We start from the raw sequence: 18,082 nt of genomic DNA, 5'->3' as shown, positions 1-18,082 counted from the left end.
CTCAGGGGAAAATTCAAATTATTTACAGTGACTTTAGTATTGCCCAGAATCTTCCTGCCTACTATTCCTGTAGGCCCTCTATTCTCAACTGTTTTGAAGTTTGGAAAAAAACAATTTAATTCAATCTAATGTTTATAACAATACAATTCATGAAAACTAAATCTTAGAAGTACACAGTAGAGTACTACTCTGCCGTAAAGCAAGAAAAATTTGAGTCATTCGTAGGAAAACAGATACAGCTTGAGACCATAATGTTAAGTGAATTAAATCAGACACAGGCTGAAGTATCGCATGGTTTCTTTTATATGGAAAATAAAAGATAACTAATAGGAAATAAAGAGCTAGACCTTTTGAAAAAGGGAAAAGGATCAAAGATGGAGAAAGTGGGGAGAGAAGGGAGGGGAAGGGGGCCAAAAAAATTTAAAATGTGTTATGTACAAGTACCAATTCCCCATGAGAAAGATAGTCATTTTGGACTATGATCATATACACATAAAAAACTGAATGAAGAACAAAATTTCAAGGCAGGCTTTAAATAACTTTCTTAGATTCAGCTCCTCACATGTGGCTCCAACTTCTGACAAAAAGGCTTGAAATGCCTTCTTGGTGGTGCCTGGCACATGCCATTTGCTGTGGCATCTTAATGCCAGCTATAGGATTATCGCAAAATTCTAGGTATGCAGGCAAAATTACAGGCGCAATCACTACAGTGGTAATACACTCATTCCCTGCGCTTCCTCCTCTGATGTTTCTTGACTTGCAGTTAACTAATATTCTGATTTCTTCTCAGTCTAACTCTTTCTTCCACAAGGTGGTCTGTGAGCAGGGTCTGCAATTAAATACAGAGGACTTGGAGGATTTTATAAACACCATTGCTTCTGTCTCCTGTCACTTACAAGTCCCAGGGAAACCTGTGCCAGACAGAGCCACTTCTGAGGCCAACAGGCCTTGGGTGTCCCTTTGTGTGCATTTGGTGCTCGTGTGCACCAGCTCGGCGAGAGTCCAGTGCACTGTTCTCCTCTAGAAGTGTTTGTGTGACTCTTGGGAAAGCAAGACAGGAACCTTGGGACGGCTGGAAAGCAGCTGTGGACAAGAGCTGCTACGATAACTGTGAGTGCTACCCAAGGATAAAAATGAGAAAAACACAAAGTACCCAAACGCATAAAAGGAAGATCAGCTTTTGATCCTGGGTCTCAAAACTGGCCAGGTCATACTAAAGGCATAATGTTTATAAAACCATTTTCACAAAGTGGTCTCATTTGGAGTGAGATATAATGGATCTGAGGAGAACCTGCTGCTCTGATGCCCGTTCAAAAAGCATCAAGGTTAGTTCACCCTACCTCCACATTCCCACTTTACCTAGCTAATACATTTATGTTCCTTTTGTTCTCATTTATCACAAGACAGAAAAAGTGAGAATGATTAAAATAAATCAATAAAAATGAGTAATAAAATTGCCTTAAACCACTCATTCTAAAAGTTTTAAGGGAGTTTGAAATGTTAAAGTAAATGCTAAAAATGAGATCTGCAGAGCATGAGGTCTTGAAGCAATTGACTACTATTTCATATTATGCCAAATAGGTGGTTGTTTCTGATCCAACCCTAGAAGCAAGTGTATCTACTAAAGATGTCAAGGACTATGCCTGCATTAAGTGGTCCAAATTTATTCATGCAATTAAATTCCCCCCCAAAGATTTAGTTTTGATTTCCATTTCTGGAAATAACATGAACTAGATAATCGGAAGATATTCCCACCTGGAAGCCTTCCACATAACATAATGAATATTATTTTAATATGCACAGCTGAACTTTCAAAGAATTGTGAAAATTTTCCAGTGGGCCAAAGAGAAGCAATTGCACCTGAGATGGAACCTTGTGCAACAGGAAACGCAAATCAGAATTCACAGAGGGTAAAGGAAGCCAAAGTAGCTTGGGGAGTTTCTGGACTTGGAAGCCACAGGATTTGTTTTTTATGTCAAATTGGTACACTGACGTCAACCTTAATCTCCCTTTCTTTTTCTCCCTTTCTTTCATTATTTCACATGTATCTTTCTAGAAAGAAAGATATAGAAAATAGAGACCAGGCCATGAAATGATGTCCACAAATTTTTCATAACTTCTGAAAGTTATAAATCCTCAAAGTTAAAAATCTCGAGTACAGGGAAGGTAGCAAAAAATAAATCCCTTGCCACATATCTGCAAATTAAAACTGTAGATCAATAGAAGAACATATTTTAAATGGAGCACAGGCAAAAATACAAATTATCTTCAAAGAACAAAGATTAAAAACATTGTAAAGATATCTTTAAAATTATTAGAGAAAACATCTGCTAATTTAGAATTATATACTAATTATATACTACCTAGAATTTTGTCATTAAAATGTGAGGGTGATGTAAACCTACTTCTGAACAAATTTAATTAGCTACAGATACACATTTAGCAAAATGATTCCTTTCAAGGATAAGGATAATTTAATCCAGTAGTACACATAGAAAACATGAAGGGATGATGAATGAAGAAATTAGTGAGCCTTCTGGATAGGTGGGTTCTCACAACAGCCAGAAAAACCATCAAATCAATAAGGAAGGATGAAATGAGTTGAACAGAATCTAAGTCACAATGTATTGCAAAGATAAATAATTTTACTTGACAGTGATGCACTTAACTAAGGAGCAGAAGCAAGACAATGTACTGTTTTCCATCAACATATATGTACCTCAAAGCAAAATAGGAACACTTTAAAATCATACGTGAGTTAAAGAAGACATTACAATATAATTGGGAATCATTTGGATTAAGCCCTGGCAAAAACTATGAAGAAATTATGGGATGCAGTTACACTGCTACTTATGAGAGACTTATAGTTTTAAACTGTTATAGTGGAAAAAGAAACAGAAATGTGGAACATTAGTACGTTAAGTTTTCAGTAGAAGAAAGTAGTCAAAGAGCAATGGGATTTTGGAAACAGAAAAGTGTAACTCATGGCTGGGCCTGGTGGTTCCTGCCTGTCATCCCAGCACTCCGGGAGGCTGAGACAGGAGGATCACTGTGAGTTCGAGGCCAGCCTGAACTACATAGCAAGACCTTTCCTCAAAGCAGAACAAAAGGTTATCTGGGGCTGCAGCTCTGTGGAGAGCACTCACCGAGCACATATGAGGTCCTAGGTTCAGTTCCTCAGTAATGTGAGAAAAGCATAAATCAGTATTTCTGTACTTCATTTCTGGCTAAAATGCAAAGCATTTTCTGGCTAAAAAGCAATTTAATAAGAAGCTTGTGTCATATGAGGCTGTCAACAGAGATGTTTTGAGAAGCTAAGCCACTCACGAGACGTACAAGTTGGATACACGCTCAATCCCGACTCACAGTGGTTTCATTTATGAATTTTCAACTTTACGATGGTGTCAAAGGGTATGTACTGAGTAGACACCGTACTTCAGATTTGAAGCTTGATTTTTTCCTGGGTTGGTCATATGTGTTACGATGATCATCTCTAGTGATGCTAATAGCAGAAGTGAGAGCAACTCCCACCAGCACCCCTGCCTGGGGATTCAGGGGTGCACAAGAGACCCCCTACATCTACCTTCTTCCTGGGTATGCTGGGGGTCTGGATCCAGGAAGGTCCACTCCAGCTCATACCCCAGAATATCAGAATCTGTGAATGCCCAAGTCCCTAATATGAAACACATGGTATTTTAACATGATCTATGTGCATCTGCTGTATCAATCATCTCTAGATTATTTGTAACACCTAACAATGCAATGCTATGTATTTACACTGTGTTGTTTGGGGAATAGTGACAAAAAAGGACCCATGGGTGTTTCATAACGATGCATTTTTTAAAATTGGATCTGTGGGTGTGGATTTTACTGTATTGCCAGTCATTTTTCTTTTCTTTTATTTTTTTCTGTTTTTTGGACATAGGTGTTGAACAAATATGAGATACTCAACAATCTATTATAAAATGGATTTGTATCAGACAAGTTTGCTCAATCACAGCCTAACAAAAGTGTTCTGAGTGTATTTAAGAAAAAGTAGGCTAAGCAATATTAAGCAGTATCTAAGAAACGATAAATGATGATATGATATGATTGATTTATGATATTTTCCATGTTATGATGGTTTATTGAGATGTAAATCAAGAGACATCTATGTAAATAAAGTTCTAGCTTGGCAGGAAGAATCTACACTAACTTTTACTTTCACAATTTTAAGGTTAAGTTTCTGCATCAGCTTATTGCCAAAATGAGCAAGGAAATTTCCTAGAATATCAAAAGTTTTATTGTAATAGTTTTCAAAACTCATAATTATAACATTAAAGATGATTATTTTAGAAAGCTCTATTTATGGGAATGTTTTTTTGAAGAAGTTTGAATTTACTGCTCTCTCTAGTTAGCAGACAAGACTTATTTTAACCAGCAACTTTCATTCTGACTTTGCTGTTCTAGTTCCTGTGAACTATTCTAAAAGTTACACACAGATTTCCCTTTAATCAGAAACTCAGGTTTTTTTTTTTCTTGGTGAATTTTTCTTGGTGAATTTTCATTGTAGAAATAAGTAAAAGTAAGTAAAAGTCTAATGGATTACCTTAAAACACATTACAACATTTCCAGTTGCCTTGAGAGAGGAAACCTGAACAGAGTAGACAGAAACAATAAAGATGAGAAATAAATTGAAAGTAACAATCACCAAACTCCAAAATAAGAATCAACAAACTCAAAAGGTTAATTCTTTGGAAAGATTAATAGAAGGGAACCTGTCTATACTGTGGAAGGAAAGAAAGGAGAAAGCGAGAGGGAGGGAGGGAGAGAGAAAGAGAGAAAGACAGAGAGAGAGAGAGAGAGAGAGAGAGAGAGACAGACAGACAGACAGACAGACAGAGACAGAGAGAGACAGAGAGAGAGACAGAGAGAGAGACAGAGAGACAGAGAGAGAGAGGAAAAAATGAAAGTCACAAAAATGGCATTAATTACAGATAAAGCAGGTTTTAAACTCAATAACTGTAGGAACAGTTTGTAATGTCAGATTTGAAAAACTCAGCATGGATAATTTTCATAAAAAATGTAAAAGTATTAAAACTGACTCATGAAGATCTAGAAAATTGAATAGAGCTAAAACTCTAATAGAGTTAAAAGTGGACTGTGTATTTTGAAATCTTTCTACCAATAAACAAGCTCAGAATAATGTCACTTTTGAAGTAAATTCTATGTTTTTAAGGGAAAGGAAAAGCCCACTATTTTACCAACTATTCCAGGGACTCAGAGACTACTATAATGACAGAAGAAATGGTTTTCAACTTATGTTGTTTGTTTGTGTCAGCAACGAAAATAAACAAGTACAATAAAAGAATGATAATATAAACTTATTAATGAATATGAAAAATCTAAAATAATACAGAGACAGTGTATATTCAGTAAAATTTAAAGAAAAATACATCATTATATGCTTGGCTTTGTCTTAAAATTCAAGATTACTAAATATTAGAAATCTCCATCAGAGAAAATTTTCATAAAAAAATTAAGAGAAAAAATATATGATTTACTTCATAAGAATACAAAATGAATTAATAAAAATGCTACCAATCTGTGGAAAATCCTTGGTAAGCAAAGAGAAAATATTCTTAATTTGATAAAAGGATAAAAATCTATCAAACACTAAAACAACTGTTACGTTGGTTGTTGAAATATCAGACACATTTTTTTTTTTTTAAAACTGGAACAAGCCTAGAGTGCTGGCCATGACCTTCGATTCACTGTTGTGCTGGATGCTCTCCCAACAGAGTAAGAGAAGAAAAGGAGAAAGAAAGTCAGGATTACTGGCGAAACTTTATTAGTTTCCATAGCAAACAGTTGGCTACACACACATGAAAACTTTATTTCTTTTTTACCAGTCTAAGAGATATCCATTGGCACTCGCCAGAAAGTGTAATAAGGTACTTGTATATATTAGTACATGAAAATAATTTACATTCTTCTATTCTAATTCTAATTCCATGTTATTTTAAAATATATTAGTTACAATACCTGCAAAATATGTACTATAACAAAAATTAATCTAAGAAGATATAATTCAAAGATTTAGGGAAAATAATCAAATAGTTAACGAAAGGAATAAAAAAACAAACATTGCACAAACAAGTAAGCTTTACAAATGGCTTTATCAGCGAGAAGCCTCAGGATTGTGGTAGCTTACAAGCTTTGCTTTGATCCACATCAATAAATAAATTCAATGTAAGACCCACTAACAAGTTTTGATGTTGCTTTTTGTTTTGGTATGTGTGTGTGTAAAATAACTAACTGATTAACATTCATATGGAAAAGCACATTTCTTTTTCTTTGTTTTTTTTTTTGGTCTTTTTCGTTTTTATCAGTACCAGGGATCAAACTCAGGACTGCCTGCTTGCAAGGCAGGCAATTATGCCACCGAGCTAAATCCTCAGCCCCTGAAAAGCACATTTCAAAGGGGAGCCAAACCAATTTTTTTCAATCACAAAATGTAGGTTTAATTACACTTTTAAATATTTTAAGTAAAAGCATCAAGAAAGCAAATGTAAGTACTCTTGTAAGACTTGCAGCTTCAGATAATGTACCAGTTTTCTAAGTTCCATAAACATAGTTGAAGTCTTGGAACGTACACAGATGCTTAGAGAACTACTTACTGGCTAGTGGTTCTTAGAAATGATGATCCTATATGATAGAATCACTTGACAGAAACTGGACCTTCCTTGGAATTAGATTTTAACAAATTATACTGCTACTAATAAAAATAGGCAATGTGTGAATTGAATTCTAGAAGCTAAAAAAAAATGACTTCAGGTAACCACAGAACACTGCAAAAGTGAGGTTTGCTTATTTGCTTATTTTTTAAAAGCAAAAACAGGCAACAGGAAGCTTCGTACAAAGGAAGCTTGATTTGCAGTATGAAAAGAAGTATAATATTTGTAATAGTTTTCACCCATAAACACTACGTCGGTACTGGTGGACACAAAGGAACAAATCTATTTCTAAGGTATTATTGTGTAGATGAGTAGCGTTAATATAAATTCTTTATTCACTTATTCATTCACTTATTTTTTGAAGAAACAAATGATAACAGATTCTTGAAAATCTGTTTCAGTTTGCTGGTGTGATCCAACCTCAGATGGTAATCCCAAAGGACAGGGTCGAGTGTAAGAGCAGATGTTTAGATATTAGGCAAGCATTCAAGTGGATACAGTTCACAACCCTTCAAGAGACTTTTCTGAAGTTGCTAAAGCCGTCTTTATGCGGTGTTCTAAAAATAAGCCAGCCATTAAGGACGGGATGTTACCTTCCCAAGTCTGTTTAATTCGAAGACTCACATTCTAAGTCATGCTGTTTGATTTTACAAAAAAAATCATAATCTGCTAGTAATCATCCACTTGATTTAAACTGCATAAGGAAATATGTACGTATGTACACAAAAAATGAGCGCCTTTTCTGCAAACGAGACTCTACAGAAAAGTTCTCAAAGGATGTGCAGAGTGTGACTGAACACTCAGCGACCAGATTAACTGGCTGAAAACATGTGCAGTCCTTTCTAATTATCAAGTTCACTAAGGCCTTGCAAAAACTGCAAGTGTCTGATTAGACTCCTTATTGGGGGTAATTTTTAAAATAAATTTTATATAACCAATTTACTGCACATGAAAGTTAGACTTTTGTATGTGACCTAAAATCTTCTGTCTGATTTACAAACTCAGGGATATTTTCTTGTCAGACGGAATATGAAAAAAAAATCTTTTGTGATGAGCAAAAAGTTGAAATTGCTCAAAACTCCCTGTGTAACCCAATCAAGTTTAACAAGTGTAAGTTTATACTGTTAGCACCAGTCAGTTGAACTGTATTTTCAAATTAAAACAATTACACATCAATAGTTATCAGTAGGTACAATCTTATTTTTAAAAGATATATTTAAAGAAAAAAATTAAACAGTGAATTAAAATATCCATGGTTAAAACATGTAATGTTTTAAATAGTTTAAGAAATTAAAACAGTAAAAGAATTTTTGAAATCTTAGCAGAATCAATTATTTCCTTAGTTATGATATTAACAAGTTTCTCAAAATGTATAGAACAGCATAAATATTTGTTAGACTCACTAGTCTGTTATTCACTTATTTATTGAGAAAACAAATGTCCGTGATGCCTCTGTTTTTGCTTTGGATGAAATTATCTTCTGATCAACAACAACAACAAAAAAATAGAAAATGTGTGTTCAACATCTAGTAGGACTAAAAGTGTTTACCATTTTGCCTCCTTAAAGGTTTATTTTTTAATTTTAAAAGTACAAACATGCAAAATTTCAAAAGAAGGTAATAAGAGGGTAACGTTCATTAATACATTGCATACCGTTATCTTCAAAGTAGTTACTGAGATTACAAGATAAGGCGTGAAAAATGGTTCAAACAATATTAGCACACTATCTTTTCAATGAACTGAGGGACTTAGCAGCATGACTGTTATCTATCTTGTGTATATATATATATATTTCTTCTTCTCCCTTCCTTCTTTTCTCCTTTCTCTCATCTCAGCCTCTTTCCTTTTGAACAGTTTCTTTCCATGTTACAATATTTTATGTACATTAAAGATTTAACTAAGTAGATCTTTCTAAAATACTAATATCCCAACATACAATGAAGTAACATCATAGCATCTGACTGAAGGCACAATAAATCTTCCATATTAATCCACAGCACTCAAATAATGACAGAAACTCTGTTTCTTTCACCTACAGCTCAAGAACAGGGTGTTTCAAAAGCAAATTGAAATGGGCTTGAAACATTCCTCAACTTAACTGCAAATTATTGCCAGAGTATGGTTTTGAGATTCTTTTTGGACTCTACCATTTTAAAACAAATGGCTATATAAACACAAACATTTTAGGGATTTTTTTTCCCTCCAAGGTTTCCTAGGCAAATAAATGCTTTTGCTATAGCAACGCAAATTACACATACAGGTAGGATGCAACCAGTACTCACAGAACAAATCTAGAGTGAAGCAGACCAAATGGACAACAGAGCCTTCTAATTAGAATGAAATTCTTGTAACTACAGCTCCTAGGGCAGGTTTATCCCTGCCCTGTAGGTCTAAGGTCAGGGTGTGGCTTCCAAATCTACTCAAGAAAGGATGCCAAGGCAATAACTGATGGACTTTTACCCTGAGAATCACTCTGAGTGAGAGGGTCAGTGAGAGCTTAGGAGAAAATAACACTACGGAGATTGGCAGGAGGGCGGATATTTAGATATTAATTGGCTGAGAACAAAGGCTTAGGAAGGCTGATATTTAGATATTAATTGGCTGAGAACAAAGGCATCTCTGGCTTTGTGACCAGGATCACAAAGTCCAAGTGAAACTGTGTTCCTAGATTTCATCAGATGGGATGTTTACCTGATTGAAAGTGAAAGTGTATCCCTTCAACTTGTGTCTGCAAATCTGCAGGTTTTTTTAATGAGAGAAAACTAATACTACCAATGGAATTTTAATGCACCCACAAGTCACAGTAAGACGATAGAAAGTTGTAAATAGACTTTTATGTACCTTTCCATAGACACTGAAGTAGAAGGAAAATATTGCATCTATGAGAGGCCAAAACCAAAACATCTTCATAAACTTTTGACTATAAACTTGCATTTCTGTGCTGTAATTTACTTGAGGTTATAATTATTCTAACTTTCTGACACTTATTTCTGTTTAGGCATGCCTACATTTTAAAAACTGGTGATTAGTTTTGATATAACCAGAAAAAACTTCTAGAACCCTCAACAAGATTTACTATTGAAATCCTTAATATAAAAGACTTCTGTGATCCTTATAGGAAACAGAAAGCCAACTACTTTCACAGCTTTTTAATTTAAATATTTTGAAACATTAAGTCAGATGTTCTACCTGCTAAAGAAAAATATAATATGATCTGGTTTCTCAAAATTGAAATGTGATTAATAAAAATTAAAAAATTATATTTGCACAAAGCCCCCAAAATTAAAAACAATGTTAAATGTTAGATCCTAAAAGGAAGAGAAAAACTGCATTGTAAGTAAATTCAAATTGAAATTTTGGAAGCTTTTCTCCAGTATCCCATGCTGTTTATTAATTAAAATATTTAAAAACAATTGTGCTACAAAGAATAGGATTTATTATATACATCTCTTCTTCACTCAGAGCAGCCTGGCTTCCTTTTTAGCAGGTCCTTGGTGCTCTCTGCCTTTCTTCTGAACTCCCTCTTGTCCACCACAAGCACTGCCACGTCCATCTCCTCAGAGCCTATCCACAGCTTTCTCTGCTGACTGCATAAACTCGTCCAGTTGCTCCCCCAATGCTTCAGACTGGTCCTCTGACTGAGTCTTCTGTCCTCAATTCTGTGAAAATGGCGACTCTTCAAGGTCGACCTCTATGGAAGAATTCTGAGGAAGAGCAGGAGAGGTTTCCTGGGGTTCAGGCCCCTCCTCACCATGATGAAATAGAGTTGGGTGATAAATCCTCAGAGACTGGTTCTTCAGAAAATTCAGCTATCACAGAGTGCAGGAAATCACCGTCAGCTTGTTTTTCAGCATCCTCTGAATTCCTCAGATGTGTTTCCTTTCTTGGAAGGGGGAGCAGTTTCTCTTCGGTGTGTGCTTGTCATCAGATGAGCCTTGGACTAGTCAGCTGAGTCAGCTATGGGTGGAGTTTTATATGGTGCCACAGTCCCAGGGGTTTTGAAGACCCAATCACCAGCAGAAAACTATTTGCAGTGTCTTCTCTGGAATTAGAAGACTGTGCTTGTAATACTTTTTCCCTGCTGGAATCCTCTTCTCCAGTAACAAGTGAGGTCTTAAGAGTACCAGCCATTATTGCACCGTTCATAGGCTCCAGCTCAGCATCTCCACCCAGCGTGGCTGTGTTTAAGTATCAGTCTTGCATCTTTATCCCAGCTTTCATCTTCAAAATCAGTCACTCTCTGCTCTAGATCTTCTTCCAGGAAGCCTTCTGAGCTCTCTGATATCTGCACAGTGGAGTTCAATTTATTTACAAAAGCTTCAGGTGAAGGCTGGGCAGTTTTTTCTTCTCCTTGAGAATTAGTGAATTCAGAATCCTGAAATCACTTTCTAATCTTTGGCTGCTTCAAGTGATTGTCCTGGATACAAGTAGGAACAGAGTTTTTCAAGACCTTTAGAAATGCTTGCAAAGACATATTTCAGCAAATCAAGAGTTAGCTGCATCTCACCAGGCAGACTATCTTAAAGTATTTGCTTCATATTTGGAGCATTTGCAAGGCCATCCTGTCTAGAGACAGGTCTTTTGAATTCATTGTGAGAAATTACTGTAATTTTAAGTGTTTCGCTCTACAATACTCTTGTGATTGGTGTTGTTTGCTACCAGCATTCAACACTTTAGGCTTCCCAAAGGAGTTCATGCTCTCCTGGATTCCTTTCAAAGTAGTGTTTGCAAGCTGTGTGTATGAAAGAAAACAGAAGGTTCCTTCTGTAAAGGTATCAGCAAAGTCTTCCAGTATATGAAGTCCAAAATCTTTGCCGTGGTATTTTTTTTCCTTACAAACATAGCATCAAGAAGTGGTAGTTTGCAACTCTGGGTATGAAATGAAGGACACATACTTGCTGTGAGCGAATCCTCAGGAGCAAAAAGAACAAGAATTTTCTGGGTCTGATCTCCACCATAAAGAAGTACAAAGCCTACATTTGACAGATTACAGAATCGCAATGTTGAAAAGAGGAAAATGTTTTGGATTTCCGGGATCCCCACATCTTAAATTAAGACATGTAATCTTCAGCAGAAATTTTTCAGTTCCTTGTGACTGCAGTTATTTAGCAAATCTACAGGAAATGCCATCTTCTATTTTTTGCTGGGAGAAAATCTGAGCTGGACTTTTATTACTCCGGTGGAGGCAGGCTCCTTTCACTTGCTAAGGTGCTGCCGAGCAGTGACCTCAGCAAAAGCACTGGTCAGCCTCCAGGTCACGAAGTGCAGACCAGCCTGGCTCGCAGCAGGACTCAGAAACTGGGCTCTGACCTTGCTGGACCAGCAGCTACGCCTTCAGCTGCTTCCCCTTCTAAAGCATCAGAGAAGCACCACGAGAAGGATCTCAGGGAAGGTGAATTTCTTTCAGAAATCTGCAAGAAGAGCTCCACTCTGAGAGCTGAGATGTTGCGTGTGACAAAAAAAGAAATATCTCAACAGACTGCTATGGCTGTCCATATCCCTGGGGGGCTCAGCACTGCTTAGCCAAACTAATTTCAAAGTAGAAAAAAGTCAGGAGAATTAAAAGAAAAGACAATCATACTTTTTATAAAGTTGTACTGATTAATACTCTAGTGTTAACTGATATTAAAAGAATAGACTAATGGATGAGATTAAGAGTGCATAAATAGACCACAAAAAAAGACAATGACAAATGACAGGCATTATTAAAAATCAACGGAAGGAGATAACCAATTACTAAGGAACGCCAGAAATATTGATTAGTCTTGTAGAAAAAAAATAAGACCTTTGCTTATTACCATATTAAAATCTCGCTTCCAAAGTTACTAAACATCTAAGTGAGAAAAATCAAGATTTTAACACTTTAAAATAAAAGATAGTATCTTCCTGAAGACATTTTTAAAAAAAGATACAGATCTAGAACACCAAAACTGAAAGCTTAATAATGACATTAAACTGTAACTTCTGTAAGCAAAAACCATAAACTAAGAAAATAAGCTAAAGAAAATAAGTGACAGGCTAAATATTTTAGTCCATAAAAATATTTTGTTATAAAATTTTTTATAAAATAATAAGAGGATTTCAAATAACCCAGTGGAAAATTGGTGAAAGATATTTACAGGCAGTTTGTAGAAGAGAAAATGAAAATGGCCATGAAACAGGAAAAGATGCTCAACTTCACTGGCAATCAAGAGAATGCAAATTTAAAAAGTAATTAGATTTCGTTATAGGCCATTTTATTGACAAATCTTAAAGGAAATATTTCATAATAACAGTACTGGCAAGGCAATGGGACAATAGAATATTCTCTCTGCTCTTGATAGAAGAATACTTTACTACAAACCCTTCAAGAGCCACTTGATGGTAAAGTTGAGGATACAAATGCCCTTGCAGGCAGTTATACTGTGCCTTTCTCTTCTGCATGTGTACCTGGAGACAGGTAAAAGATTAATGATCGCAGAATCGTTAAGAAGAGCAATAAAGCTGGAAACGTGTCCATTAGCACAAGCATGACTAAATGTTCATATACTGTGATACATTGTCACAATGCCAAATTATGAGGCAACTGAAAAGAGCGAACAGAGCAAAGTCGAACAGAACAAAGTTAATAAATTCACAAAGCATAATATTGAGCTTAAGTATACCATGGCCAATATGATATGTAAAATCACACAGTATATTGTTTTGTAAAGATTATCCTGTATTTTTGATTCTTCAATCTCTTGGGTGTATGCTGATTCTGGAGGGACTTCCTTTTGGGGTTTGCTAGTTCCCAAAGTGGAAAAAGGACCAGTTTGTAAGATGCCTTTCACATGCAAACCCACCCACTCACAGTTTCAGTTGCTAAAGAGCTCCTGCACCCTGGGTCACTTTCTTTACAGGTGTAGACAAGACTCGATCAAGTGGCCTCTCCATACCTGAATAATAAAACCTATATTTTAAATTTTGAATAGAAATGTATATGTTTGTTAAAACAAAAATAAATTCTCTGAATGGTCCATACCAGAATGAGCAAGAAGAGGAAGACTACTCCACAGCTGTGTCTAAAACATTCCATACTTTTTAAAAAGAACAAGACAATTATGGCCATTGCTAAGATTTGGCAAAGTTTAGTGGTTTTTCATGGATCAATTTTATATTGTACTATACCACATTATACAGTATGCTTCATGCTTGAAATAAATAATTATTTTTTATTTCATGGAAAAAGATAAAGTTTCATAACAAGATGCTGGAGAGTATCAGCAGTTGATTCAATACATATTATTATCTTTAAAGGAGTTATTCAGAGTGCAAGATCCGGGCAAAAATTTCCAGTTGCTATTAGCACAAATATACCTTTTCTATGAACTAAGAGACATTAATAGGATAACTAACTTGCATTTTTTTCTCCCTTGTCCCTTTATTCCTTTCCCCCATCCTAGTTCCTTTTTAAAAAATTCTTCCCACTTCACAATATCTTTTGTACATTTTAGACCTCATTGAGTCTTTCAGTTTCTCATACCAGTGAGTCAATACGATGTTTACACATGTGAGTCTGATTTATTTCATTAATGAGTATTGTTTCAAGTTGCATTCATTTACCTATAAAAATCTCGTTTATGCTTCTTTGTGGCTGAGTAGTACTCCACTATCTAAAATATCATATCATTTTACTGATTCCTTGGCTGATGGGCATGTGGGTTGTTTCTAGGATTTGCCTATTACAAATTGAGCTGCTATAAATATGGGTGTACATATGTCACTGTTGTATGATTTTTAATTCATGTGGGAAGATACCCAGAAGGAGAATAGCTGAGTAAAATGGCACCTCTAATTCAACCTTTTTGAGGAATCTTCATACTGATTTCCACAGTGGTTGTACCAGTATACACTCTCACCAATTGTGGAGAAGGGTTCTTTTTACTCCACAACCTCACGAGCATTTGTTATTGGTTGATTTCTTGAAGATAGCTGGTCTTTCTGGAATGAGATGGAATCTCGGTATTTTAATTTACATCTCTTAAATGACCAATAATGTTGAACACTTTTTCATGTATTTATTTGCCATTTGCATTTTTCATCTGAGAACTGTGTATTCATTTCAGATGCCCATTTTTAAATTAGATCTTTGAATTTGGGCAATCTGAGTTTTTTCAATTCTTTATATATTCTAGATAGAAGTCCTTTGTCTGAGGGACAATTGACTAAAATCCTTTCCCACTCTGTGAGTTGTCTTTTCACTCTGTTGATGATTTCTTTTGATGTGTAAAAGCTTTTTAATAAAATGAGGCCCCAGTTGCTGATTCTTTGAAGTATTCCCTGTGCAGTCTGGGTTTTGTACATGAGCTTGCTGCCCAACCCTATTTCTTTGAGATTTCTACCTACATTCGCTTCCGGTGGACTTAGTGTTTCTGTTTAGATCTTTGATCGATTATGTTTTTAGTATAGTGCATGGTGATAGTCATTGATCTTATCTTAGTCTTGGCATGCAGAGATCCAGTTTTCCCAGCATCATTCTTTCTTCTGGTGAACATGTTTGGCCCATTTGTCAAAGATAAGGTGGCTGAGTGTCTTTTTAGTTGTGTCTGCATCTTTATTCTGCTCCACTGTTCCTCAGGTATATTTTTTGTTTGTTTTGTTTTATTTTATTTTTTTTTCCAGCAACATGCTGATTTTATCTCAGTAGCTTTGAGTATAATTTCAAGTCAGAGATCGTGATGCCTCCTGCCTTGCCTTTGTTGCCCAGAATTGCTCTTGCTATTCTAGGTCTCTTCTGGTTCTAAGTGAATTTTAGGAATGTTTGCACTAATTCTGTGAGGTATGTTAATGGTATTCTGATCAGAACTGCATTAAATCTATGCAACACTTTGGGGAGTATGGCCATTTTCACTATGTTGGTTCTTCTTATCCACAAACAAGGAGGATTTTTTTAATTTTCTGATTATTTTTTGGTCTCTTTTTTCAGTGAGTTTAAATGTATAGATCTTTTACTTCCTTTGTTAGACTGATTCCTAAGTATTTCATTTTTTTTTTGGATGCTATTGTGAAGGATGCAGTTTACCTAATTTTCTCTCATTAAGTTTTTTATTTTTATTTGTGCACAGGAATTCTGTTGACTTTTGAGTTTTGACTGTAACCAGCTATGCTACTGAATTTGGTTATTAAATTCAGAAGTCTTGTGGTAGAGTTTTTGGGGTCTTCTATGTAGCGTAGCATGTCATCTCTGAATGGTGATAATTTAACTCTTTCTTTCCTATCCTTATTCCTTTTATTTCTCTCTCTTGTTTAATTGTTCTGGTGCTAATAGTTACAGCACTATATTGAACAGGAGTGGTGGTAGTGGAATTCTTGTTTTGTACCTGACTTTAGAGTAAAAGCTTCAGTCTTTGACCGTTTAATATGACATTGGCTGTTGGCTTGTCATAGATGAATTTCATCAGATTGAGGTAAAGACCATCTATTCTAATTTTCCATATAGTTTATTTTTTATCATGAATGAGTGTTGGACTTTATCACAAGCTTTTTCTGCATCTATTGCTATAATCATGTGATGTTTATCTTTGGCTCTGTTGATACTGTGTATTACATTTATTGATTTGTGTATGTTGAATCATCCCTGCATTTTGAGATGAATCCCACTTGGTAATGATATATAATCCTCTTGATGATTTGCTGCATTCTGTTTGCTAATATCTTGTTGACAATTTTCACATCTATGTTCATCAGGAATATTGGTTTGTAGTTGTCTTTTTTGGTTGGGTCTTTTTCTCACTTGGTATCAGAGTAAAACTTGTTTCCAGGAATGAGTTAGGGAGTATTGCTTCCTTTTCAATTGCATTAAAGATTTTGAGGAGTGTTAGCACTAAATCTTCTCTAAATTTCTTGTATAATTCAGCAGTGAATCCATCGGGACCTGGACTTTTCTTTCTTGGTAAGTTTTTAACTATATTTTCAATTTCATTGACTAATACTGGTTTATTCAGAATTTTTATATCTTCCTGATTCAGCTTTGGTAATTCATATGTATCTAGGAATCTTTTCATTTCTTCTTTGTTTTCCATTCTTTAAGCATAAAGATTTTTGAAGTAGGTATTGATAATCTTTTGAATTTTCATAGGATCATGATATATGCCTTCCTCAATGCATACAGTCTTCCTTTTTTTGATAGCTTTGGCTAAGTATTTATCAATTTTATTTATTCTTTCCAAGAGCTAACTGTTCAATTCTGAGGCTTGAAGTACAAAATTAGTTTTTCATTTGTACTCATCCTGCTTTTCTGATGTAAGAACTCACTGCTATGCATTTCCTCTTAGGACTGCTTTCATTGCATCCCACAGGTTCTGTTATATTTTATCCACATTTTTGTTTAATTGTAGATATTATTTAATTTCTTTTTAAATTTCATCTGTGGCCTATTGATTATTTGGGAGGGTGTTATTTAACTTGCAGGTGTTTGTGGGGTTTCTATTGCTATTAACTTCCAATTTCATTGCACTATGGTCAGATAAATATGTATAGGATAGTTTCCATTGCTTTGCATTTGCTTAAGAATGTTATGTGGACTAGGATATGGTCTATTTTAGAGAACATTCATGTATAGCTGAGAAGAATGTATATTCTGATGTTCTTGGGTGGAGCACTGTAAATATCTAGTAAATCCATTCATGCACAAGTTTGGTTTATGTGTGCTGTCTCTTTGCTGATTTTTTGTCTAGTTGATCTAACTTTTTGTGACAATGAGGTATTATCTTAGTTTGTTACAGTCATGTTATTGTCTTTTTTATTTTTTATATCTATTATCATTTGTCTAATATAGTTGGGTTCTCCCAAGTATATAAAAAAACTTGGTGCACATATATTTATGATAGTTATCTCTTCCTCTTGAAATTTTGCCCTAATTGGTATGTGATGACCTTATTTATCTCTTTTGCTCATTCTTGGTTTGAAGTTCATGTTGTCTGCAAATAGAATAGCTACTTCTGCTTTTTTCTGGATTCCTGTTGCACGGAGTATTGTTTTCTATCCTTTGACTTTCAGACTATGAATTTATTTTTGAAGTAGATGCATTTCTTGTATACAGCATATTGTTGAATTTTATTTCTTGTTCTGTTTTGCTAATCTGTTTCTTCTGATTGGTGAATTGAGGCCGCTTATATTTACATTTACATTGATGGCTATAACTGATATGTACTGACTTATTTTTGGCATGTTATTTTCCCACTGTCATTTTTGCTCCATTTAATTTCTTGCCTTGCCTGGTGGTTACTTTCTGCTGTTCTTAGAATTGTGATCATTTTTAATCTCCATCTAGAATAATTTAAGTACTTTTAGTAGAGTTGGTTTTGTGGTCCTAAATTTCTTCAGTTGTTCTTCATCATGGAAGT

The 18,082-nt window shown here is 35.1% G+C and overlaps 1 protein-coding gene and 1 pseudogene across 1 annotated transcript in view; both read right to left on the bottom strand.

Moving 5' to 3' along the window:
• Fshr (follicle stimulating hormone receptor) overlaps window positions 1-18,082 on the bottom strand; it is a 169,168-nt gene that overhangs the window by 88,159 nt on the left and 62,927 nt on the right.
• Window positions 10,087-11,846, bottom strand: LOC111757726 (soluble lamin-associated protein of 75 kDa-like; annotated as a pseudogene).

The sequence above is a fragment of the Cavia porcellus genome, unplaced genomic scaffold, assembly GCF_034190915.1.
Source record: "Cavia porcellus strain 051 isolate PalLab524CR breed Dunkin Hartley unplaced genomic scaffold, mCavPor4.1 scaffold_1, whole genome shotgun sequence".
NCBI lineage: Eukaryota > Metazoa > Chordata > Mammalia > Rodentia > Caviidae > Cavia > Cavia porcellus.
The sequence above is the reverse complement of the archived record's forward strand: the minus strand, read 5'-3'. Positions and strand labels throughout refer to the sequence as shown.